Source organism: Nicotiana tabacum, chromosome 13 (genome assembly GCF_000715075.1).
Source record: "Nicotiana tabacum cultivar K326 chromosome 13, ASM71507v2, whole genome shotgun sequence".
Taxonomy (NCBI): Eukaryota; Viridiplantae; Streptophyta; class Magnoliopsida; order Solanales; family Solanaceae; genus Nicotiana; species Nicotiana tabacum.
This window is the reverse complement of record NC_134092.1, coordinates 30,333,804-30,359,387: the sequence shown is the minus strand read 5'-3', so window position 1 is coordinate 30,359,387 and position 25,584 is coordinate 30,333,804. Positions and strand designations below refer to the sequence as shown.

The 25,584-nt window shown below is 40.0% G+C and overlaps 1 long non-coding RNA gene across 1 annotated transcript; it reads right to left on the bottom strand.

Moving 5' to 3' along the window:
* Positions 1-19,220: 19,220 nt before the first annotated feature.
* Positions 19,221-23,990, bottom strand: LOC107792627 (uncharacterized). The gene is made up of 2 exons (XR_012697972.1): positions 23,123-23,990; positions 19,221-19,721 (listed from the first exon to the last, which is right to left on the bottom strand). It is a non-coding gene; the product is annotated as an uncharacterized LOC107792627 (long non-coding RNA).
* Positions 23,991-25,584: the final 1,594 nt, after the last annotated feature.

Sequence of the window (25,584 nt, the reverse complement as noted above, 5' to 3'; positions counted from 1 at the left end):
CGACAAAATAAAAGGAAAGCAGTAAGAAACCTAAGGCTTGGAACCCTAAATTTCTCAGTAATTTTGTGGGCTTCTCTTAGATGATAGGATAGTGATTTTTCTTGTTAGGTTGGTAGTTGGTGTATGTTGTTGAGAGCATTTAAGACTGCTATTTATAGCAGCCATCAAGACATTAGGGTTTCAGAGATTCAAATCAAGTAGTGGAAGGCGACTCATGGTAATGATGATAACAAATCGAATAAAACTAGAATACATAGGGGAAAACCAATATTGAGTTTACCTGAGTGAAGAAAAATGATCGATAAAGTGCGAAGGACCGCTGGTCAGAACCCTAATACCCAGAGGTCATTGCATTTGACCTCTGGGTATTGAATACCAATGTTGAGGCTAGCTAATGTACCTGACTTACTTTGATTTGAGGAGACGAAGGAGGAAATCTGGTGAGTTAAACTTTCACTCTGTTGGTCTGACCTTCTCGATTAGGACTTTGAAATCGAGTAGTGAAAATGGAAAGAATGCAGAGGTCTAAGATACAAGAGAAAAATGAATGGCCATGCATAACACGAATTTGAAGGAATAATGGCAATTTGAAGTTTCATCTTTTAGGTAGGGTACATATTTGGGGGTTTTCGTCTCTGATGATGAGAGAGGAAACTTCAGCGGGAATTACGGCTAGGGAGGGAAAAAGAGATGAATCTCTGATGAACTCATGACCTTGCACAAATTTGTACAAGGTCTGGTGATTGATTTGCTTGTGAGGTTGAGAGAAAAGAGAGAGGAAGGGGAAAGAGAGGCGGCTGGGAAACAGGGAAATGATTAGGGTTTGGGGGGCTGAGACCAACTAGTCTCTAAGTTAAAACGATGGGAGGAGATTTGGGCCGTTGGATCTGATGATCAACGGCCCTGATAATTTGATCCATTAGGATTTTTAGCAGAATTTTTGGTGGTCATTGGATTAAAAGATTTGGACGGTTGAGATTGAGTCTTTGGGGACGGGTATTTGAATTAAAAGGAGAGTTAGGGAATAAATGTAAGCCGTTGATGTGTTTGTTCTGTGAGCTGAGAGTGAGGGTGACGTGGCACGACGCGATTGGTCTAGTAGGTGTGGCATGGATTGCCAAAGTGGAAAGAGGGGAGTGTTTGGGCTAGGTGTATTTCGGACTGGGCTTTGTATTTGGGCCAAAAATAATTTAAAAGGTAGCCATTTTGTATTTAAGTGAGAATTGCAATTGTAGCCTTTTGGTTATTTTTTCATCCCTTTTGAAATTAATTTAAATAAACTTAACTATTCCAATATTATATGGTAAAATTATAATTATTATATATATTACTAATTTTTTTAATTAATTATTTCAAATACTTCATTAGGACATTAATTTGAATTATTGAAATAGTAAACTAATTAACTATTTTAAGAAGTAATTTGCGAAATTGATTATAGAATTTACGTATAGGAATTATTCTTTAAAAATCCTAAAATAGTAAATATATTTATAATTACATAATACTTAATGTTAAACGATTAATTCAAAAATAATTCTGAATTAATTTGAAAAAGAGGTATTCATTACTAGAAAATACTTTGAAAACATTTATTGTAGATTATTAAGTAAAAATAAATTAATTTTAAAAGGGAGGGTCAAAATTGGCCGTCAACAGCTGCCCCTCTTTGATCGGAGACGATGAAAGAGTTTTCTAGCAAAGAAATGGAACCAAAGCTAATTTTGTCCTGACTTTAGGCACGCATTGTAAGAATGGCATGAAGATTATGAGTTGCAGGATTGAGTTGAGGAAGAATCTAGAAATGTTTGAGAATATCGGGCCGAATTCTGGCTTTGAATTGCTTATATACCTCAGGCTTAATGAGGATCAGGCCTCATGTAGTTCTGGAGTAGGGATTTTGGGGAAACGACACTCGCATGAATTGCCCCAGTATCGTATTGCAATGATATGGCGAGACGGAAGATCGGTCACTCATGGTAGCTTGAATTTTGTGGCCTGATTTGAATGATTCGAGATTTTGAGTTTTGTTGATCGTCTTGAGATGCGATCTTAGGCCCTTTATTGGGTTGGCTATCCCCATAGCATTGTAGTTCAGTCTACTGCTAAGAAAATATTCCACGTTGTAGTGTTTGTTCCTGCAAAATAACAAAATACACACATACTAATATATTGTAATGCAGAATATATTAAGATGCGATGTAAATAATGCGGGAATGATAATGTATGGTTGTCGGCGAGCCATTATTCAGGATTGGGATGATGGGATACTTGATCCTGACTCGATTTATTAGCCGGGTTGTGTACCGTTCTGCAGCTGTCAGAACATTTGAAAATTGTCTCCTCTTGTTGGGAGAGCTTGATCGGTGAAGTGCATCTCCACTTGTTGGGAGAGCTTTGCACTGAGAAATGTCTCCGTTTGTTGGGAGAGCTTGATAAGTAGAGTGCGTCTCCGCTTGTTGGGAGAGCTTTGTACTAAAATGTAAAGGTATTCTCCGCTCAGGAGTGATTGATAAAAATCGTGATCATACTTAAAGATGTATGAGAAAAACGTCAAAAAAATCGAAGTAATGTTAAAGTAAAAGAAAGCATGCCCAAGAGATACTCTTGACTGCGAAGCTAGGTTACGGCCATCGATTGGAAGGGTGTTGGTGACAAGGTTTGCGATGTTCTATTCTGGCATCCGTGATTGACAGAGCGGTGCTGCGGATTGCTTTTTGTTGGCGAAGTTTGCAGTTTGCTATATATAAGGCTACAGTTGGCGAAGCCGGCGTTTGATTTGTACAAGGCGCTCTGATTGATTGAGCTGACTGTTTGCTATATACAGGACTTCGATTGGTGAAGTTGGCCTGCGATTTGTACATGATGCTCCGATTGATTGAGCAGGTGGTTTGCTATATACAGGACTTCGATTGGCAAAGTCGGCGTTCATTTTGTACAAGATGCTCTGATTAGGCGAGCAGGCGGTTTGCTATTTACAAATTTCCATATTAGTTGTCTGATTCTGAGGCAGCTGCAGAGAATTCAAGAGTTAGCTTTAGCTGTACTCGAAAATTTTAAGTAAAAGGGAGGAGAGATAATCTTCGGTAAGTGGAAGGTATTTCATTTTCCCCAGTGTGGTCCCAATGATTATTTACTCCGTGTTGACCATGCACTCAAAGTAAACTTCTTAGTAGAGGGAGGGGAAGTTGGTTTGCGTCAACCACGGTGTTGGCTTGCCCCGACCTTTGACATGATTGCGCCATGAAGTTTGGTAGATGGAACAAATTACAATATACTGTATACATATATATATATATATTAGAAAATATTTTGAAAATACTTGTTTCTTTTAAAGCAAATGCTGTCGTTCCAGATTATAACATATTACGAAATGTTCTCCACACACGAACGTATTACTTCGAGAACTTTGTCCCGCTGTTGTCGATCTTCCGTGACATCTTTGATAATGCGGATACATGTTGTTGAGACTATGTCCTAATTAGAACTAATGCATTATAAAGGTTTCCTAAGGTTATGACCGAACCCTTTCAGGTTGCCTACGTATCCAAAATGGAATCAGGTCTGAACGTAGTTCGTGGGATGATGATGAAATGTGATGAAAATGACCGAGCCTGACTCATGCAGCCTACGTATCCAAAATGGAATCAGGTCAAAATGTAGTTCAATTACAAAAAATGCAAAATGATGAGAGTAAGAAATAAAAATAGCCGAGTTTGACTCAGACAACCTATGTATCCAAGTGCAATCAGGTCAGAACGTAGTTCAATTACAAAAGACGACTAAATCGGATGAGGATTGACTGCGTATTCTTTTATAAGGAAATCAAGTCGGCGTAGTTCCTGAACAACGTACAAAAAATGATATTTAGTTTTTCTATTATAAGAGAAAGGGGGAGAAACTGAACCCTACGCGGGTTGCCTACGTATCCTTTCGTGGGAAGTCGAGTTGGACGTAGTTCTTTTACATCAAAAAACCTAACTCTATCTGTCTTCATGCGTAATATCTCTTGATTGCATCAAAGTTGATAGGCTTTGTGCTGACTCTTCCATCTATTTCTATTAAGATTAGAGCCCCACCAAACAGTGCTTTGTGGACCATGTAAGGATTATGTACACAATGTCAAGTTTGCTGAGGAGAATTTTTCACTTAGCTAGCTTTTCGATAGGCATTGGCTTATGAAAAATGTACTTGAGCGGGTCGAGATGAGATATCAAATGCGTAGTGTATGCCGACATGTAATGCCTTAGCTTATGAGCAATCCAAGTCAAAGCACAACAAGTGAGTTCTATCAAAGTATACTTGGCCTCGCATGGTGTGAACTTATTGCTTGAGTAGCAGATGGCCTGCTCCTTTCTCCCAGTTTCGTTGTGTTGCCCCAACACACAGCCGAAGGCGTTGTCCAAGATTGACAAATAGAGCAATAATGGTTTCCCTGGTTCAAGGGGAACCAGCACTGGCGGGTTTGAAAGATACTCTTTGATTCTGTCGAAGGCTTTCTAGCACTCCTCCGTCCATTTCGTGGCAGCATCCTTCTTTAGCAGCTTGAAAATGGGTTCAAAGATTACCGTGGACTGGGCTATGAAGCGACTGATGTAATTCAATCTTCCTATTAAACTCATGACATCTTTATTTCTCTTTGGTGGCGATAATTCTTGGATGGATTTGATTTTTGATAGGTCCAGTTCTATCTATTTCCTGCTTACAATAAAATGTTATAGTTTACCAGCGGGGACTCCGAATGCGCACTTTGCTGGATTCAACTTCAAATTGTACCTTTGTAGGCGTTCAAATTTTTTTTCCAGGTTGTCCAAGTGCTCTGAACTCTTTCAAGATTTTATGATGTCATCATCCATATACACTTCAATCTCTATATGAATCATGTTGTGAAAGAGGGTTGTCATAACTCTTATGTAGGTGGCGTCGGCGTTCTTGAGACCGAATGGCATAACCCTATAACAGTAGACTACCCAAGATGTGGTGAGGGTTGTCTTCTCTGCTTCTTCCTCATGCATTAAGATTTGATGGTATCCAGCAAAACAATCCACAAACGACTGCAGTTCATGCTTCGCATAGTTATCGATGATAATGTGGATATTTGGCGAGGGAAAATCGTCCTTTGGGCTAGCTTTGTTAAGATCCCGGTAATCCACACATATTTTGGTCTTTCTGTACTTTTTGGGCACTGGGACGATGTTTGCCAACCATCTTGGATAGTTGGTGACCCTTACTACATTTGCTTCTATATGTTTGGTCACCTCTTCCTTTATCCTCACACTTAAATCGGGTTTGAAGTTCCTAGGCTTCTGCTTGACCGGCGGTCTGGTAGGGTCAGTGGATAGTCAATGCGAGATAATATCGGTGCTTAATCCTGGCATGTTATCATATGACCATGCAAACACATCGACGTACTGTCGGAGGAGCTCAATCATTTTCTCCTTCTGCTCGGCTTCTAGGTGAATGCTGATTCTGGTTTCCCTCGCATCTTCTTCACTTCCAAGATTGACTACTTTCGTTTCTTCGATATTGGGCTTCTTCTGACTCTCCAACTGTTTGATCTCTTGTGGGAGATTGTCTGGCATCATACTCTCGTCATATTCCTCGTAATCTGGGTCGTTGCGCTCAACGGTTTTGTTACATGTCATAATCGTGGAACGCAATTTTTTATCGATTTGGTTACTGAAAAGAAAAACTAAGTATAAATAAAGCAGTAAAATAGAGTTGGGATATTTAGGAAAATGAGTTTTTTTATTTCATCAAAAGGGGAACGTCTTAAGCGTTCACAAGAGGCAAATGACAAAAAGGTACATGCACGTTACATGCCTCAATTGACCGTGCTCTTTCAAAAGAAAACTTTTATAGTTCCACTAAGACTCCCGGTGAACCAAATATGGAATGGATGTCCAATTCTGCAGCTCTTCCCCTGGTTCGGCATGCCTGATAGTCGGTGTCTTGATGTCAGTTCCTTCACAGCATTCTTCAATCATATTCACGAATAGCTTTCCCATCCCGTCGATGATATCATCTTCGGGTGTTGAACTCTGTCCCGGACTTGCAACATGCTCTGGCACAAAAACCTTTTTTGCGGAGCTAACGGTGCAAGTTTTCCCTTCCGGAGGCTGATATCCTATGCTAGCCCTTCCTTTATGCCCATTGTGTTCAATTGGCTCTACTATTCCATCTGACTTGGCTCCCAACCCTGTTCCTGGACTGTATCCATATTTCATCATCTCCCTCATGGCCATCTTGGATCTGTACGGCGATTGCATTCTCAAATTCCGTTCAGTCTTCTCCACCTCAGTAGTCTGTATGATTTCTACAGCGTGGAAGACGACTTTGTCTTTCCCCTCAATGAATGGGAAAACATACTCCAAATAGGCGGAGTGACCCCACTCACCTTGGACCACGATCTCTTGGCATCCCCACTCGAATTTTATACATTGGTGCAAGGTAAATGGCACGGCCCCTACCATATGTATCCAGGGCCTGTCCAGCAGCAAAGTGTATGAAGAGGAGATGTCCATCACTTGGAATAATACCAGAAAGTCGACCGTCCCGATTTGCAAGGCTAGATAAATTTCCCCAATAACATCCTTTTGCAAACCATCAAAGGCTATTACCCTTACATGGCTTTACTTGACCTCCCTCAAATGAATTCCTAACTCCCGCAGGGTGGAGAGAGGACAAATGTTGACTCCTGATCCTCCATCGACCAGCACTCGGGATACCACTTTGTCCCCATATTTGACAGTGATGCGAATAGCCTTGTTGTGACTTGCTCCTTCGACAGTGATGCGAATAGCCTTCTTAAAGTGATCATGTTTGCTTCTACCATTTTCCCAATTATCGCGGCCAACGCCTCGCTAGTGGTGTTACTTGGTACACTTAACCTACTTAGCACTTTCAACAAAGCGTCCTTATGACTGTCAGAATTCATTAATAGATCCATGATAGATATTTGTGCTGGAGTTTTCTTTAACTGTTCTTCCATAGAATACTCTTTACTCGACATGAGTTTCTTGTGATGTCTTTTGGGCTGACCAATGCCCCAGCATCTTTTATGCACTTGATGCACAGTGTGTTCTGGCCCTATCTTGACTCATTCGTCATCGTATTTATTGACAACATTCTGGTATAATCCCGAGTCAGGAGGATCATGAGCAGCACCTGAGGACTGCACTTCAGACCTTGAAAGAAAAGAAGTATATGCAAAATTTTCAAAGTGTGAGTTTTGGCTAGACTCAGTGGCATTCTTGGGTCATATAGTATCAAGTGAGGGGATCGAGGTGGATCCGAAGAAGGTTGAAGTAGTGAAGAGTTGGCCCAGACCATCCTCAGCTACAGAGATCCGGAGTTTTATTGGTTTGGCGGGGTATTACCGTCGCTTTGTAGAGGGATTCTCATCTATTGCAGCACCTATGACCAGGCTAACCTAGAAGGGTGCTCCGTTCAGGTGGACAAAGGAATATGAGGGGATCTTTCAGAAGCTCAAGACAGCTTTGACTACAACCCCAGTATTGGTATTACCTACAGGTTCGGGGTCTTATACTGTATATTGTGATGCATCGCGGATTGGTCTCGGCGCGGTGTTAATGCAGGATGGTAGGGTGATTGCCTACGCATCCAGATAGCTGAAGGTGCACGAAAAGAACTATCATGTCCATGACCTTGAGTTAGCAGCTATTGTTCATGCCTTGAAGATATGGCGGCATTATTTGTACGGTGTTCTTTGCGAGATTTACATTGATCATCGGAGTTTACAGCATCTGTTTAAGCAGAAAGATCTTAACTTACGTCAGTGGAGGTGGTTGGAGCTACTTAAGGATTATGAAATTACTATTTTGTACCACCCTGGGAAGGCCAATGTGGTGGCCGATGCTTTGAGTCATCGGGCAGAGAGTTTGGGGAGTTTAGCATATCTACCAGCAGCAGAGAGACCATTGGCGTTGGATGTTCAGGCCTTAGCCAGACAGTTTATGAGATTGGATATTTCTGAGCCGAGTCGAGTATTGGCTTGTGTGGTCTTTCGGTCTTCTCTTTATGATCGTATCAGGGAGCGTCAGTATGATGATCCCCACCTACTTGTCCTTAAGGACACGGTCCAGCATGGTGATGCTAAGGAGGTCACTATCGGAGATGATGGTGCATTGAGGATGCAAGGCAGGCTATGTGTGCCCAATGTAGATGCTTTGCGTGAGTTGATTCTCCAAGAGGCTCACAATTCGCGGTACTCCATTCATCTGGGTACTGCAAAGATGTATCAAGACTTGAGACAACACTATTGTTGGAGGCGGATGAAGAAAGACATAGTAGAGTATATGGCTCGGTGTCTGAATTGCCAGCAGGTAAAATATGAGCATCAGCGATGAGGTGGATTGCTTCAGAAGTTAGAGATTCTGAAGTGGAAATGGGAGCGGATCACTATGGATTTCTATTGGACTCCCCCGGACTCAGCGGAGGTTTGATGTAGTTTGGGTGATTGTGGATAGGCTGACCAAGTCGGCTCATTTTATTCATGTGATGACTACCTATTCTTTCGAGCAGCTATATCGAATCTACATCCATGAGATCGCCAGGCTTCATGGCGTACCGGTATCTATTATCTCTGACCAGGGTACGCAGTTTACATCACGGTTCTGGAGAGTTGTACAGCATGAGTTGGGTACTCGAGTTGAGTTGAGCATAACATATCACCCTCAGACGGACGGGCAGTCCGAGTGCACTATTCAGATATTAGAGGATATGCTCCGTGCGTGTGTGATAGATTTTGGGGGTGCTTGGGACCAGTTCTTTCCACTTGCGGAGTTTGCTTACAACAACAATCACCAGTCCAGCATTCAGATGGCACCATATGAGGCTCTGTATGGGAGGCGGTGTCGGTCCCTAGTGGGTTAGTTCTAGTCTGACGAGGCTAGATTATTGGGTATGGACTTGGTTCAGGATGCCTTGGAAAAGGTGAAGGTGATTCAGGATAGACTTTGCACAGCCCAGTCCAGATAGAAGAGTTATATGGATCGGAAGGTTCGCGATGTGGCATTCATGGTTGGAGAGCGAGTCTTGCTCTGGGTTTCACCTATGAAGGGTGTTATGAGGTTTAGAAAGAAGGATAAGCTGAGCCCAAGGTTCATCGGTCTATTTGAGGTGTTGCGTCGAGTTGGGGAGGTTGCTTATGAGCTTGCCTTTCCTCTCAGTCTAGCAGGAGTTCATCCGGTATTCCATGTTTCTATGCTCCGGAAGTATCACGGTGATCCGTCTCATGTGTTGGATTTCAGCTTAGTCTAGTTGGACAGGGATCTATCTTATGTTGAGGAGCCAGTGGCTATTTTGGACAGGCAGGTCAGAAAGCTAAGATCAAAGAACATTGCTTCCGTAAAGGTTCATTGCAGGGGATAGCCGGTCGAGGAGGCGACTTGGGAGACCGAGCATGTTATGCGCAGCCGTTACCCTCACTTTTTCACCACTTCAGGTATGTCTTTATGCTCGTTCGAGGAAGAATGATTATTTTTAGAGGGGAAGGATGTAACGACCCGGCCGGTCATTTTGAGAGTAATATCCCCGATCCCCTATGTACTGCTTCTCCCATATCTATTTCTACTATTGTGACTTGCCGGGGGGTTTCGTTTTGGTTTTTATAATGATTTGGGACACTTAGTCCCTAAAACGAGAGCTTAAGTCTTAGGATTTTTTACCGTAATCGTAACTGTGTGAAGACGACTCTGGAATGGAGTTTTGTCGGTTTTGTTAGCTCCTTTAGGTGATTTTGGACTTAGGGGCGTGTCCGTATTGTGTTTTGAAGGTCCGTAGCTCATTTGGGCTTGAAATGACGAAAGTCAAATTTTTGGAGTTTTGGGCCGGTAGTGAAATTTTTGATATCGGGGCCATTTTTCGATTCCAGAAGTTGGAGTAGGTCCATAATGTTGAATATTACTTGTGTTTAAAATTAGGGGTCAATCGGACGTGGTTTGGTTGGTTTCCGTGTCGGTTATCGAATTTGGAAGTTTCAAGTTCTTTAAGTTTGAATCGGAGGATGATTTGTGATTTTAGCATTAGTTGATGTGATTTGAGGGCTCGACTTAGTTCGTATGATTTTTTATGATGGGTTAGTATGTTTGCTGGTTCTGGTGTTTTCACACCTGCGGCCTCACAGAAGAGGGGCTGGGATCGCAGGTGCACTTTTAGGCCGGGGAGTCAGTGGTCGCAGATGCGACAATTTAGCCGCAGGAGCGGAGCCACATATGCGGAAGGGCAGTCGTAGATGCGAAGATGAGAAGGACCCAAGGTTCCACAGAAGCAGACGATTGAGCGCAGAAGCGCATCCGCATGTGCGGACTTAGGCGTGCAGGTGTAGGCTTTGGAGTTTTATGAAAACTCGCAGGTGCGGCGTCCTAGCCACAGAAGCGGTACCGGGGGTGCGGTTTTGGGCTCGCAGAAGCGAGTTCGCTGGGAAGAAAAGAGAGAGTTTCGAGGGCTTGAGTCATTTCTCTAATTTTGGACTTTGGAGCTCGAAAATTGGCGATTCTTTGAGGGATTTTCAGAGAGAGCTTTGGGGTAACGAATCCTAACTCGTTTTTGGTTGTATTTCATTAATCTATAGTTATTTTCTCCATTTAATTTCGGTTTTGGATTGAAAAGTTGGGGAAAATGGGGGGAAGTTCCCTAAACAAAATTCTGAGTTTTGATTGGGATTTAGACATCGGATTTGGTGAATTTTGGTACGAGTAAACTCATGAGTGAACGGGCTTTCGAATTTTATGACTTTTACCCGATTCTGAGAAGTGGGCCCCACTGGCAAGCTTTGTGTTAATTTCGGAATTTTCGTTAAAATATTGATTTCGTTAATTAGATGAGTCTATTATTGTTATATTTATGATATGTTATTGCTTTTGGCTAGATTTGGGCCATTCGAAACCGGATATTCATGAGAAAGGCATTATGACCGATTAATTGAGCTTGACTCGAGGTAAGTGGCTTGCCTAACTTTGTGTGGGGGAAATCCCATTAAGATTTGGAACTGTTGTGATATATGAGCGCCGTGTACATGAGGTGACGAGTACGTACACGTGCTAGTTGTGGAAAAACTCAATTTTCTTACTGAGTAGAAACCTGTTTTCCTTTTATTTTGAGTTATACCATTTTTATGAGTATTAATCTATTTTCATTCTTAATTGAGTTTTTTTCCCATTTGTGTAGCTATCCTGTTTAGTCTAATACAGCATGTCTACGTGTCTTATTTGCCTATGTGAACTCTGTGCAGCATGCTTAGTGAATTTCCTGCTTCTTTCTTGACTAGTACTTAGTCTAAATCGTAAGATTTCATCATGCATTTGTATTTCTATTGTTTGCGCTGCATATTTACTTTGGGACAATAGAACGGTATTCCTAGAGATCCCCATGTACTGCATATTTACTTTGGGACTACAGAACGGTATTCCGTGAGATCCCCCTGTCTTGAATATTTACTTTGGGATTACGGAACGGTATTCTGGGAGATCCCCCTGTACTGCATATTTACTTTAGGGCTACGGAATAGTATTCCGAGAGATCCCCTTGTACTGCATATTTACTTTGGGACTACAGAACGGTATTCCGGGAGATCCCTCTGTACTGCATATTTACTTTGGGACTACGGAACGGTATTCCTCAGCGGGTTGAGACCCTTTGTAAATGCTTCCGCTGCCCACTCATCCAGTACTGACGGCAGCGAAAACCTACAATTCTGAAACCAGATTATGAATTCTCACAATAGTTCGGATTCTCCTTAAGCTATTCTGAATATATCCGCCTTCCTTGCTTGGACCTTTCTTTCTCCAGCATGAGCCTTAATAAAGGAATTTGCAAGCATTTCAAAAGAATCAATGGAATGCTCAGGTAAAAGAGAATACCAAGTTAAAGCACCCTTCGTCAAGGTTTCGCCAAATTTCTTCAACAAGACAGATACAATCTCGTGTTAGGCCAAGTCATTTCCCTTCATAGCAGTAGTGTAAATCATGATATGCTCCATTGGATCCAAAGTTTCATCATACTTCGGAATATCTGGCATCTTAAACCTTTTTAGAATCAACTTTCGGGCCGCACTTGGTTTAAACAGAAATTGCGTATACTTTTTGGAATTCGGTCCTTTTAGCATTGGTGGCGTTCCCAGGATATGATCCACCCAAGCATGGAATTATTTAGCATTTTGGTTCATTCGTTCATTCATTTCCCTCATGAATCTCATGAGCTCGATTTTGAAAGGGTCATTTGCGTTGTTGTAGTTCCCAGATCCATTACCGGTACCTCCTACCTCGTTAAAATTGAACTTCTTCCTTGGAGCGTCATTACCGATTCTTTGAACTGTTTGATTTGTAGGGACGTTGGGAGGAATCTTAGCTCCTCCATTAGAATTATTGGAACCAACTGATAGCGCATGCTTCAATTCTGTCCACCTGGTCTTGTCTTGAGAGGTGATCCATAATTTCCCTTTGTTGCTCTCTCAAGATTTTGACCATTTCAACAATGTGTTCGTCATCCGCATCATGAGGAATTAGACTCCTCACATGCCGAGTATTTTGACCTTCACGAACTGGAGTTGTTTCATCTCCCTCATTGCTGGTCTCGCTAGTTGAATCATCACGTTAGAACAGATCCTCACATTCGTTGTATGCTCCAAAAATATAGGAATTGTTCACATCATTAACTGTCATATCTAATTGTTTTCTTTTGCTAAGAAAGGAATCAAAATTTGTTACTAACAGATGAATGAATCAAAACAATTACACAATTGTCTATGCCCCACGGTGGGCGCTAAATTATTTACCCGTAAAACGGTACAGTTAAATTTATAATGTGGTTTATAAATACGTGAATTAACTCGATCCAATAATATGAAATAAACAAGAATGAAATCAAGAACGTAAAAATAACTTAAAGAAATACAAGCCTGATTGTATATTGAGCTTCTCCGGGAGAAGTAATATGAACAATATTAAGAACAAAAACAAGCAAGAAATTTTATAGTATGAGAGCAAATTATGGCCTTTAAGTACAGATAATTTTTCGTGTCCTACAAGGGATATTAATTCTCAGATTTATAGCTCTATTAAGGGAGACAAGATCCCCAAATCAAACTCCTCTTGAATAATAATAAAATCGCCATTAATGGTTGCATAACAGTTGGCTATTAATACAAGGATTCTTTGTGGCGGCTTCTCATTGAATGTTGTTCGATGTCTTATCTTCAACTCTTTGTTATCGGTTCCCATACTTTCAAGATTTACACAGCACCGATCACATGCTTGTATCATGTGCCAACTACTTGCTGACTCACATCTTACATGTCTTCAGTTCTACGTGTCATCTCGTCATATGCCCAACTATCGCTAACCAATTTTATCCCATACAATAGATATCCGTCGAAGTTTTAGATATAGTGGGAAAAAAGGTGTTGCGATTATGATAGTCAGCAAAGCCAATTCCTTTCATTTGGAAGAGTACAACAACAATAATGATAAACCCAAAGTAATCCCACTAGTGAGCTCTAGGAGGATAATGTGTACGCAGACCTTACCCCCACCTTATGAAGGTGGAGAGGCTGTTTTCGATAGACTCTCGGCTCGAGGAACAGTGAAAAGGAAGCAACCAACAATAACAACAATGACAAGAAATAACAAAAACACGACGTGTAATAATAAAGATCTAGAAATAAGAAATACAAGAGTAGTACTAATACTACTGGTGAGAATGACACAACGTGTAATAACAAATATCTATGAACAAGAAACTATAAGAATATTACTAGTACTATCGGTAAGACTAAGAGAAACTCTTGACTACCTATCAACTTTCAATCCTAATTCTCGACCTCCATACTAGTAAGACTAGGAGAAACTCTTGACTACCTATCAACCTTCAACCTTAATTCTCGACCTCCACACCTTCCTATCGAGGCATGTCCTCGGTAAGCTAAAACAATATCATGACATGCCTAATTACCTCTCCCCGATACTTCTTTGGTCTACCTCTATCCTTTCAAACCCTCCATGGTCAATCTCTCACACCTCCTAATTGGGGCATCTATGTCTCTCCTTATTACGTGCCCAAACCATCTCAACCTCGATTCCCATAATTTGTCTTCCACAGGGGCCACTCACACTTTATCCCTAATAACTTCATTCCTAATCTTATTTTCCTGGTATGCCCACGCATCCATCTCAACATCCTTATTTTTGCTACTTTCATCTTTTGGACATGGGATTTCTTGATTGGCAAACACTTAGCACCATACAACATAGTCGGTCTAATTACTACTCTGTAGAATTTGCCCTTAAGTCTTGGTAGCACATTCTTATCACACAAAATTCCAGATGCGAGCCTCCATTTCATCTACCCCACTCCAATACAATGTGTAACATCTTTGTCAATCTCATTGTTTCCTTGGATAACAGACCCAAGATATTTGAAACCATCTCTCTTGGAGATGACTTGCGTATCTAGCTTCACGTCCACTTCTATTTCATGCGTCCCATCACTGAACTTGCACTCCAAGTATTCTATTTTTGTCCTACTCAACTTGAAACCTTTAGAGTCTAGGATCTGTCTCCAAACCTCCAGCCTAGGTTAATCCCATAATGTGTCCCATCAATCAGCATTATGTTATCTGCAAATAACATACACTATGACACCTCCTCTTGTATGTGTCACATCAATACATCCATCGCTAGAGCAAATAAAAATGGGCTAAGAGCTGATCCCTAATGTAACCCCATCATCACTGAAAAATATTCTGAGTCTCCTTCCACAATCCTCACCCGAGTTTTGGCACCATCGTACATTTCCCTAATCACCCTAGTGTATGCTAATAGAATACCGCTAACCTCCAAACACCTCAATAGAACCTCTCTCGGGACTTTGTCGTATGCTTTTTCTAGGGCAATGAATACCATATGCAAGTCCTTCTTCCTCTCCCTATACTGCTCCACCAATCTCCTCACAAGATGAATGGCTTTTGTAGTCGATGCCACAATATGAATGCGAATTGGTTCTTAGAAATAGACACACTTCTCCTCACCCTCCTCCCCACTACTCTTTCTTAAACTTTCATAGTGCAACTCAATAGCTTGATATCCTTTATAGACATCACATTTATTCTTATACAACGGAACCATCAAACTCTACCTTCATGCATCGGGCATCTTCTTTGTCCTAAAAATGACATTAAACTATCCAGTAAGCCACTATACGCCTATCCGACCCGTTTCCTTCTAAAATGCCACTGGGATCTCGTCTGGCCAGTCGCTTATGCTTATCTTCCGTATCACCCGCTCAACCTCCTTAACTTTAATATGCCTACAAAAGCTAAACTCTCGCTGGCTCTCTGAGTTCTCCAACTCACCAAGTACGATGTTCCTGTCCCCATCCTCGTTCAAGAGTTAATGGAAGTATTCATGCCACCTACAACTAATACACGCCTCTTCTACCACTACATTGCCTTCTTCATCTTTGATGCACCTTACTTGGCCGAGGCGCCGAGCCTTTCTCTCTCTAACCTTGGCTAACATGTACAGTCTCTTGTCACCGCCTTTGCCTCCAAGTTCCTCATACAATCGTCCAAACTCTGCAACCTTAGCCGCAGTGATCGCTAACTTTACCTCTTTCTTAGCCTTCTTATAAAACACCTAATTCGTCCTTTTCTACTCCTCGACTGTGCACTCCACTAGCTTCAAATTTGTTGCTTTCTTGGCTTCCACTTTTCCTTGAACCTCTTTATTCCACCATCAGTCCTCTTTGTGGCCTCCCAGGTATCCATCTGTGACCCCTAACACTTCTCTAGCAACTTTTCTAATTTAGTTTGATGTCATGTGTCCACATACTACTCGCGTTCCAATTATTCCTCCAGGTCCCCATAGCCACCAGTTTCTCCCCCAACTTATGAGCTTTGCCCTTAGTCAAGGCTCCCCACTTGATCTTAGGTTGACCGTATACCGCTCTCTTCTTTTTCTCTCTTAATCTCCAAGTCCATTACTAAGAGCCTATATTGTGTCGATAGACACTCACTCGGAATAACCTTGCAATCAATGTGCATGCCTCTATCACACTTCCTGCAAAGAAGGTAATTAAATCTGAGTCTTGGCAACCATACTCCGGATAGTGACCAAGCGGTCCTCCCTCTTTTGAAAACACGTGTTAGCTATCACTAAACCAAAAGGTTTAGCGAACTCCAACAACAAAGTTCCTTCCTCGTTCCTACCCCCAAAATCGAATTTGTTATACACATCATCATAGCCCCTAGCAATCTCCCCAATATGACCATTAAAATCATCTCATATGAATAACTTCTTGGTAAGCGGAACACTCCACACCACCTCGTCCAAATTCTCCTAAAAGTGCCTTTTGACCTCCTCGTCCAAGCCTGTTTGAGGCGCATATGCAATAAGCACGTTTAAAGTGAACCCACCCAACCACTAGCTTAATAGTCATCAGCCTATCGTTCACCCTCCTAACATCTACTACTAGCTCCTTGAGATCCATATCAACTAAAATACCTACAGCGATCTTGCCTGTAGCACCTCATGAATACCATATTTTAGACCCATTAACTTCCAGTGCCTTACTACCCACCCATCTAGTCTCCTGGAGATCTTTTGGAAGAGGATATGACATACTTACTTTCATAACATTTTGAATGAAGAAGGGGATCGGTATATTGTGCTAGGCGAATTGGAGCATTCCGAGAGTCACCGTGACTTTGGGTATTGCAGGCGGATCGAGGTCGAGGAGGTAGTGGGAGCTATGCGTAAGATGATCAGGGACAGAGCGACCGAGCCAGACGAGATTCCAGTGGAATTTTAGAAGTGTGAGGGGATAGCAGGTTTGGAGTGGTCGACTAGATTGTTTAGTGTTATTTTTAAGGCGAAGAGGATGTCGGATGAGTGGAAGTGGAGTACGGTGGTTCCATTGTATAATAACAAAGGTGATATCCAGAGCTGTAACAATTATAGGGGTATCAAATTACTGAGGCATACCATGAAAGTGTGGGAGCGGGTGGTTAAAGCGAGGATGAGGATGACATTGTCTTTATCCGACAATCAGTTCGGGTTCATGCTGGGTCGTTCGACTACAGAAGCTATACACCTTGTTAAGAGGTTGGTGGAATTGTATAGAGAGAAGAAGGAGGATTTGCACATGGTGTTTATCGACCTAGAGAAAGCATATGACAAGGTACCTAGAGAAGTTCTCTGGAGATGCCTGGAGGCAAAAGGTGTGACGGTTCCCTACATTATGGCGATTAAGGACATGTATGAAGGGGCTAAGACTCGAGTTAGAACAGAAGGAGGCGACTCTGAGCAATTTTCGGTTGTAATGGGGTTATACTAAGGTTCTACGCTCAGTCTGTTCTTATTCGCCCTGGTGATGGACGCGTTGACACACCATATTCAAGGGGAGGTACCATGGTGCATACTATTCGCCGATGACATAGTTCTGATTGATGAGTCGCAAGCCGGTGTTAACGAGAGGCTGGAGGTTTGGAGACAAGATCTTGAGTCTAAGGGTTTCAAGCTGAGAGAGACGAAGACAAAATACCTGGAGTGTAAGTTCAGCGATGAGCCGGTGGAAGTAGGCGTGGATGTGAGGCTTGAATCACAGGTTATCCCGAGTAGAGGCAGCTTCAAGTCCTTTGGTTCGGTTATCCAGGGGGAGAGGAGATCGACGAGGATGTCACACACCATATTGGGGTAGGATGGATGAAGTGAAAGTTAGCATCTAGAGTCATGTATGACAAGAGAGGGCCACCGATACTCAAAGGTAAGTTTTATAAAGCGGTGGTTAGACCGGCCATGATGTATGAGGCTGAATGTTTGCCTGTTAATAACTCACATATCCAGAAGATGAAAGTAGCAGAAATGAGGATGTTAAGGTGGATGTGCGGGTACACTAGAATAGATAAGATTAGGAATGATGATATTTGGGAGAAGGTACATGTGGCTCCCATTGATGATAAGATGCGGGAAGCGAGGCTTAAATGGTTCGGACATGTTCAGAGGAGAAGCCCAGATGCTCCGATACGGAGGTGTGAGCCGCTGGTTGTGGAGGGAACGAGAAGAGGTAGAGAGCGGCCTAAGAAATATTGGGGAGAGGTGATCAGGCAGGATATGGCGAGGCTCCAGATTTTCGAGGACATGACACTTGATAGGAAAATGTGGAGGTCGAGTATTAGGGTTATAGGTTAGGAGGTAGTTGAGTCTTGCCTTACTTCGTACCATTGTGGGACTAGCCAGGTAGGGTTTTTGTCTAAGATAGCTAGTGGTAATGTTATGTCTTACTATTTCGCTTTTCAGTGCAGGACCTATTTACTAGCTATCGCTTTTTCTTTGCATCTTTCTTTTGGATTTCATGGTGTTCTTATTTTTCCTATGATTGTTGTAGTGATACTAATATTGTCTCATTTTGTCTTTTTGTTTTCTTGAGCCGAAGGTCTTTCGAAAACAGTCTCTCTACTCCTTCGGGTAGAGGTAAGGTTTGCGTACACACTACCCTCCTCATACCCCATTAGTGAGATTTTACTGGGTTTTGTTGTTGTTCCTTTTTTCAATAGTGGTGTCTAACTGCTCTTTGTGTACTGTTTTGAAGTCAATGTGACTTATATGCTTTACACTGTACTTTGAGACGTTGACATCAAAGGTCTGTCCAGTATTTCAGTTTCTTAAAAGAGAAAAAACTTCTTATCTTTTAAAATGTCCAATATAAGATAGAACGGGTCAAGCAGACTATACTTGTATATTAAAAGGGAAAAAGTGCGCATTTGAGCTTCAAATCAAGATTGAATCCTTGTAGTCCAAATTAACAATAAAAATGAAACAGAAAACTACATATCAATATCAAGCTGGTGATATCAAGTGTGTGTATATATATGTGTGTTTTCAATTTATACTCTGTACCCTTTGTTGTGATGATTTATATATGTACATTTGATTTTGACTAGTTTTATACTGACTGTCAACGTGTTGCAACTGTTATCTAACACTAAACTGTTTTTGACTAGTTTTATACTAAACTGTTTTCGACTAGTTTTATACTGACCGTCAACGTGTTGCAACTGTTATCTAACACTAAACTATTTTCGGTGATGCGTCAAACATCATAACAGCAACTGTGATCTGGTTTCTAATTAAAGGCTTCTTCTGAGGGGCTCCAATAGTTTTGCAGTTAAGTTAAAAGTAGAAAAAGCTAATTCTCGGACATATCATTAAAGCTGCCCTCAATTGTAGCTCAGTTGAAATGAAATTGAAGTGTTAACTATGTTCAGTGTATGAATTCATAATAGTACATGACATTTGCTAAGATATATTTAGATTTGAAGAGAGTATTTCGTTCACCACGTTTCTTACAGAGCTTTAGACAACCATAAGCTTTTATTAGGTCTCAGATTCATCCCATTCTGCTTTTGCCGAGAGAGTTGGGATGGCTTCTCCAAGGATGATGTCTAGCTAGGTTCATATATATAAGGTTAATGCAGTTGAGCTTGATAGTATTCCCCTTTCCTTTTCCTCAGAACATCGTCAGTCACAAGCTAGTAACCTCCTTGAGTGGAACATACAAGAGTCGATGGCAGTGCACGCTTTTCTTGGTATGTATTTGTATACGGGGCACTCATATTTACGGGGCTTCACAATAAACAGGAACTTGCCGTTACAATTGGGGTTACAGCTCCATCTCTGGTTAGCTCCACTATACTCTTAGTCCACCTATACAAGTTTGATCAACAGAAAAATAAATTAGATTTGCAATGTTACTGACAGAATTCACAATCCATAAAACTAAATGAATGATAGTTGACATACTAAGAGGCTCTTTCTTTTCTTTTTTTTTCTTTAACACAGGACAAGGACGTAATGAACACCCAAAAGAACGAGGCCAGGCATAGCAAAGATTTAGGCAATAACTGTACTTCAAATGATATTGGAAAGATTGTCATTAGCATTACTAAAGAGAAAATAAAGTATTCAGGATAATCCAATGCATTCTCTATTTTCTTTGCTTGTCATAGTCAGACACGAGGATTTTTGCAAGTTTCAAGTCCCTTATGCTGCAATTATCTTCAACCTAATGAATGAAATTCAGCCAATACAAATATAGTGTGAAAGTTCGCAAAGGGACTTTCAGTAAGCTATCTTCTTCATTACTTCTGCACTGAAAAGATGTCCAGAAAACAACAGGAGAGGAAACGTCAGGAGAAAAGATTGCTGTTTTCTTTCAACACAGGAGGTGGGATTCCACATCTATCGCATCCCTACCCGTCTTCCCAAAAAGAAAACCAAAAAGATGATTTTTCATTACCTTATTTCTCTTCTTCTCCAAAAAAAGAAAAGGGAATACCGGAATTAAAAGGCATGAAAGACAACATTCAAAGAATTAAAGTATTTCTATCCCATCAGAACAACGGAATCACCAGTCGATAATGAACAATTAGAAGATAACATCAAGAACTAAAAAGTAACAAGTTCCACTAGATAATGCTGAAAATCAAACCATTGAACTAAGTATTGTATCCAGAATCCAGCAAGAGATTCATTAACAGAAAAATTCAGCTTCAGCAATAAGCAACTTCTATTTTTTTAGGTAGAGCTGCTCAGTTTTCTTCATCAATTACCATATCAGCGGGTTCAAGTCCCATTGTTCCTTCGTAAAAGATCTAAGAACAATCACAACACAATCAAGTCACATTTGCGATGCAACCGAGAGATGCCCTGCCATCTAGGGACTGAGCAAATCCATAGGTTTGCACCAAAAATTTGCCTTGATCTGTATGTTTTTACCACAGTTACATAGGAGTTATACCGAAAGAGGTTCTATGGTGCATGCTATTTGAAAATGATATTATGTTCACTGATGAAACTACGAGGGAGTCAATCATAAGTTGGAATTATGGAGAAATACTCCAGACAATAAGTGTTTTAAAACAAGCAGAAGTAAGACAGGATATATATATATATAAAACAAGTTTAACCCACATAAATAGAACAAAGGTGAAGTGACTTTAGATGAGATTGTGGTACCTAGATGTTGATAATTAAGATATTGAGGCTCAATCTTCCAAGAGAATGGCATGATAAATAAAGATGTAACACCAAAACTTTGAATAAGATAGCTGAATGGGAAGAGTGTTATGCTCTTATGGAAATACTATGCGATACGAAGATAACTAACAAAGTGAAGGAAAGTTCTATACAAAGATTGTGCAACCACCAATGTCAATATCGACAAGATGAGTGACATGGAACAGTAGATTGTTAAGCTGGATCTGAAGTCACGTCAGATTGGATAAGACTAGAAACGACAAAACATGATATACAGCACAAGTAACACATCGGGAATAAAATGAAAGAAGATCAACTGAAATGGGCTTGGCCATCTCCTGCATAGACCTCTAAATATCCTAGTATGTAACTGCAACAATAAGACAATTGAATTACGGAGGAAAAATGATAGGCTGAAACCGCTTGGAGGAAAGTTGTCTTAAAAGACTCAATCTCTTGAAATCAATGTGAGCTTAGGTAAAAGAAAAACAGAAAACACCGATAAAAAAAAAAGAAAAACAGAAAATAATAAAGTAAATGATCCATTTAAGTGAAAACTACCTAGTTGTTACGCCTTTGTTGTTATTGTTATTGTAATTTTTGTTGTAGTTGTTCTTGTTGTTGATATAGCTACATTAGACTCAGTATTTGTCAAGAGAGGACTTATACGTCTGTGTAGGGATAATAACGAGATTGAGATAATGGCTAACTTAAAGAACCCCTAATTTGCTTAACAGACAAATTATTTAGTATTGGAATAACAATAAAGACATGAAGAAAGTAGAATTGGTATAAAGAATTTGTATAGACAACCCCAACTAATATGCAATAGAGGCATTGATGTTTTCTTGACCAAGTGTAACTTTATGATAAGATCGAGGCATTGATAAATTAAAGGAGACAAACTGACAAATGAGGACAACAAGAAGTAGACATCAATTTACAGTTAGGCCAACTCTTGCTCACTCAGAGAATTCTCCAAGCTCGCAGATGCGTTTCAGTAACTTCCATTCCCTCCTTCTCTTTCGCCTCCCCCAACCCCACATTCTGGTCCCCCCTTTACCCAACCCCTGCCATCGTCGCCCTCTACCTTCCCTACCTAGAATCCCTCTACCCAGCATCATCCTCTTCCCCCCTCCATTACACTTTCTGATCTCCCTTCTTTGCCCCTCCAAGGTTCCTGCCATCACTCATTCCTTTTTTTTTTTTTCTTTTTGCTGTGGGAACTTATAACTTTTGGCATTGCAAGATTGTAGATAGCAAAATTAATAAGTTAAATATCTTAGACAAACTTAGCATCTCCATAGAAATGTTAACACTTCTTATAAGCAGTCCAGAATTTAAATAGTGATATCAACATACTCCTACATAAAGGAAGCTTTGCATACTATAGGTAACTCGCGAGCATGCTAAATTTCATTGTTTATCAGGTAAATGTTTCATTCTAGCTGAGACAGGCTTGCCCCTTATACACTCTATGCATGCACATGAACAAATGCTGCTATCATCGAAGAACTTCTAGTATCCATTTGTCACAATCATTTCCTACACCTTCATCCATTTTCTGGGCTGAACAATGATGCCCGTAGAAATAAACGAGAATGAACACATGTATGCAGAAACCATTAGCAAATCATAATCTTCATGATCCTATTAAGTCTTCAAAAAAACAGCAGATAAAATGCAAGATAGAACAACCAAAGTTAAACCAATGCAATGGTATTTTAATAGTTCTAACAAAAGAGCATCTTATACCAAACACATCAACTGTTTATTATCAAAGTCAAAACTTTTATCCAAACAAATAACAACTTATTTATATAACCAGCTTCAACACTTAAAAGTACTTTTCAGCACTTAATGTTTGTAAGAAATTTAACATCAGCTAGCTAACCCAAACGGTCTCTTAGCAAATCATAATTCATGATCCTATTAAGTCTTCAAAAAGGAAGCAGACGAAATGCAAGAAAGAGCAACCATAGTTAAACCTATGTTTAATGGGAAAGGAAAACCTACACAGGAAAAAAGAACTAGGAGTAATTAACTTTCAGATATCTCAAAAAACTCACCTGAGAAAAACTACTATGCAAGATAGAAGATGTCATCAGTCATGAGAAGAATGTAGTGCAAAATCCTTAAAGGTGCATTCTTGAAGTCCAATTGGGGCAACCTCAATTCTCTAACTCTACAATTCCCATTTTCCTTTTCACATGGCCATCTAAAATGAACTCTGTTCAAATCCAGCTTCCTATACAGATATACAACTGAATCTTTACTGCTCTTGTTAGTCTTAAATAGTGTCCAGCCTACTCCAAGCAAAGTCTTTGTAAACCCATCCATAGAATCAATCCGAACCCCAGTTTTCCTCGAAATTAAGGAAAGGGTCGTAACATCCCAATTATTGTTACTCGAATAAAAGCTAATTTCGTCAAATGGGTTGTGATTAGATTTTAAGAAAACCAACTTGAAGAAACCCTTTGAGAGATTAGCGAAGAGGCGCAAGTGGGAGAGAGAAGCAGTGGCTAAAGATGGAAAAGGGAGTGGAGCGGCGTCGTTTGATAATAAAAGGGACGAAGAAGAAGAAGAGGAAGTTATGGAGTGTGGTACTACTGGCCATGAGAAGATGATGTGAGAAAGAGATGGGTTTGGGAAAAGATCCATACCTATGTCTCTAGCTAATGTGGCAAGTCTATATGAATCTTTTACTAATTCCTTGGTTGGAACGAAAAGCATCAAAGGGATCTTTCCTGTACTGTTAGACATGTTGGTTATGGCTGCTATGTTTTCATGGTCAGTTTGATCACAAATCTGATGAAAGGGTAAAGTAGCAAAGCTGGTAGGATTGGCAATGGCATCTCCAGAAACCAATGAACGTACTAGCTTTAATGGAAGCATTTCCCCCTCTCTCTCTCTCATTCGGTGAAGAGAAATTCATTAAAGTAGATGGGGTCGACACCTAGTTTCTTTTCTTTTTGCCTACATCTATTTATTATTTATACTCCCTCCGTTCAATTTTATACAAAACTTAGATTTTCATTTTTACTTGTTACTTTACGCATAACAAGAGAAAACAATATTTTTCCTGTTATACCCACAATATTTATTACTCATTTCAAATTATTTTCTCAAATTCAGTAAAATATGCATCAATTAATATGAGTATCATGATAAATTATGCACGTCATTTATTATTTCTTAAGGGGCGTGAAAAGTCAAAATGTGGCAAGTAAAAGTGAACGGAGGGAGTATATACTAGTTTCTATGTTCGAGCGATGCACCAACATATATTAAAATACGGAGTTCGGAACCAAAATATAATTCTTTTGGACTCAAACGACAAAAATAGGTGGAAAAAAAATTGACTACAATTTTATATATAGCGCAGTTATTCACCGGGCTATACCTTAACGGCATGTTTGTCTCGTTAAGGTATACCGCGGTGAATAACCGCGCTACATTTGAACTCAAAATTGGCGGGAGGTACATCGCATCCCCAACCAGAAACCAGCAACAACCCAACAAACCACCAAACCAGCCCCCCCCCAACCAATAATTTTTTAAGCAAAAAAATTTCATTGGATTCCACCCGTCTTACAAAAGTGTATCTTCTCCGTATTGTAGCAAGCTAACACCAGATCCAAGGAGTTGTCGTATAGTAGATTTCGTATATTGCTCGTTTCGGCCCCCAAATCATCAAATTTTCACATTTCAAAAAATAATTAAATCGAGGTATTCCGATTTACTTTTTGGTAAAACTCATGTATATAAAATGCTTAGTAGTTATTTTTTATTGCGGTCTATGTCTTTTTGTGATCATTTTGTGATTTAATCAATTTATTATTTTTTATCCGGATTAGATTATTTATGTGCTAAAAAATTAGTAATAAAGATAAATTATTATTTTATGAATAATTAATGTTATATGTGATTTTAATGTTGTACATATATTAATATGTGACTTTATTATTGTTTTGTGACCTTTAGTGTTATGTTATGCCCTAAATTATAATGTAGTGTCCTTTAGCGTAGTAAAACTGATAATAAATTTTATCTTATGGTAGTTGACTTTGTTCATGGCCATTTAGAGTAGTGTTACTTTAATAGAAAAATGTTAGAAACTAACATATGAAATATTAATATAGAAAATTTATCAACCTAAGTATTTGTTATATGAATACTAGATAGGCGTTGGCCCGTGCTAGCATAGGCACAACCAATTGAATGCTCTGATACGTACCTTTAATGTTTGTTTGAAAATATTTATTGCAATTAAGTTTGAGTAAATTAACAATTTGGTATATTTATCTTTGTATATAATTACTTAGTCACTATGAAATTGAGCTTTATTAAAATGAGGTGATTACAAGCTCTGATTCTCAAGGGAGCAAAACATTGATGGTAATTACATGATGACATTTTCATATTTTTTTTTAAAGTATATTAATAAATAAAACAAAAAACTCTTTTCCTTCTCACATTTGACTCTAAAGATGTTCTTTTTTGCTCTTGAATTTCCAATTCTATTCCAAGC